Genomic DNA, 1666 nt, shown 5'->3' with positions numbered 1-1666 from the left:
GCTTAATATTCACTTACATCTGACTGCACTAAGCACGGGATTCCATGAAAAAGGTCAATTAATTTGTAACGTTTTGAAGTGCAGCCAGCATACCTGGGGAATTTCCAGTCTCCCATCTCAGTGTGATTTTTATATCATTCACAGGAAGTGAGGCTCCAAGGCAAGTGGTTGCATGCTATTACCACTGAACAGGAACTGAGAGGTGTATTGAGTAAAGTCTGAAATCCCAGCTAGGATACGATGACTCTTGGTCAGATCCAAATTTGCACTCTGCCTCGGTACTGTATTGTGTTTCTGGCTTGCTTGTGAGGCACATGACACAGGCCCCCAACCTGAAGTAATACTGCAACTACTGACCCTTTATTTCAGGATTCTGCAGCCTACTTTTATGGTGACTTTGTGGAGTTGTTGCTTTTTTCTTCTGCAGTTCAGGTCACGTCAACCACCTGCATGACATTAATACAGTTACGGATAGGAGTGGTGTCAGTCCTGGAAAACCAGCTAGGTACCCTTTTCCCTCACCTTCTGCCCCCACACCATATTTGGGTTCCTGTTTCTTGGGCATGCTTCCTGGTGTGCTTGCACACAGCTTATGTGGCAGTTAGGTGATGTCAGGATTCCCCCCCTCCCCATGTTCCTTCTGATTTGTTTGCAGGTTGACTATATGACAATGAAGATTCATCCTGATTTCCTTTTATAAGTGGTTATACATCTTCCCATTAATCAATCATTTCCCCCACACTTTTTAGTGCATTATCCATCACTTTCCTAACAGCAAAAAGTTTGGTGCTATTTAAAGTAGATTTCTTGTGTCAGACTACTTGAGTTTTTTTTGGGGGGGGGGGGGATAAATCCCCAGTACAGTGGTACCTCTGGTTACATACTTAATTCGTTCCAGAGGTTCGTTCTTAATCTGAAACTGTTCTTAACCTGAAGCACCATTTTAGCTAATGGGGCCTCCCGCTGCTGCCGTGCGATTTCTGTTCTCATCCTGAAGCAAAGTTCTTAACCCGAGGTACTATTTCTGGCTTAGCGGAGTCTGTAACCTCAAGCGTATGTAACCCGAGGTACCACTGTATTCAACCAATTTCCTTTTTGCAAAATAGGCAGCTTGAAATTGACTTGTAACCTTTAATCTCAGCTGGATGGTTCTAGGAATGAAGTTTTAGTTTTCTTTTAGTTCTCAATAAGCAAACGGCTATATATTTTTTTTAAATGAGCGGCAATTGCATTTGTAAAACAACAACAACAACAACCTAGTACAGCAATACCTTGCAACTGTAAGGGGCTGCAGTGTGGATCCAGCCATTACGTGGAAGAGCCTTTAGACTGTGGCTGGTCAAACAGGAAGTTGATGAGTAAAAGGTTTAAATTTCTTCTTGGACTGCTAAGCAGATGAGCAGCATAATTCCACAAGACCTGCGCAACTTCAAAAGCTACCTATTGGCAGTTGATGCGCAATTGAACTGGTTGTTGGTGCCAGTCCCATTGGTGCATCCTGACATGCCAGAGCCACAAATATATTTGGCAACCTTGGATCATGGCAAAGCTGAATGGTAGTTCTTTGTGCCCTCTTAGATTCCCCCCACCCTCACAATGTAAAGTAGGATGTGGATGTTTTAAATAAACTGTGAACATGAAACAAAGATTAGAGAGTCTTGTCTTC

Source organism: Podarcis filfolensis, assembly GCF_964270895.1.
Source record: "Podarcis filfolensis genome assembly, chromosome: 5".
NCBI classification, from domain to species: Eukaryota; Metazoa; Chordata; class Lepidosauria; order Squamata; family Lacertidae; genus Podarcis; species Podarcis filfolensis.
Note: the sequence above shows the minus strand (reverse complement) of the source record.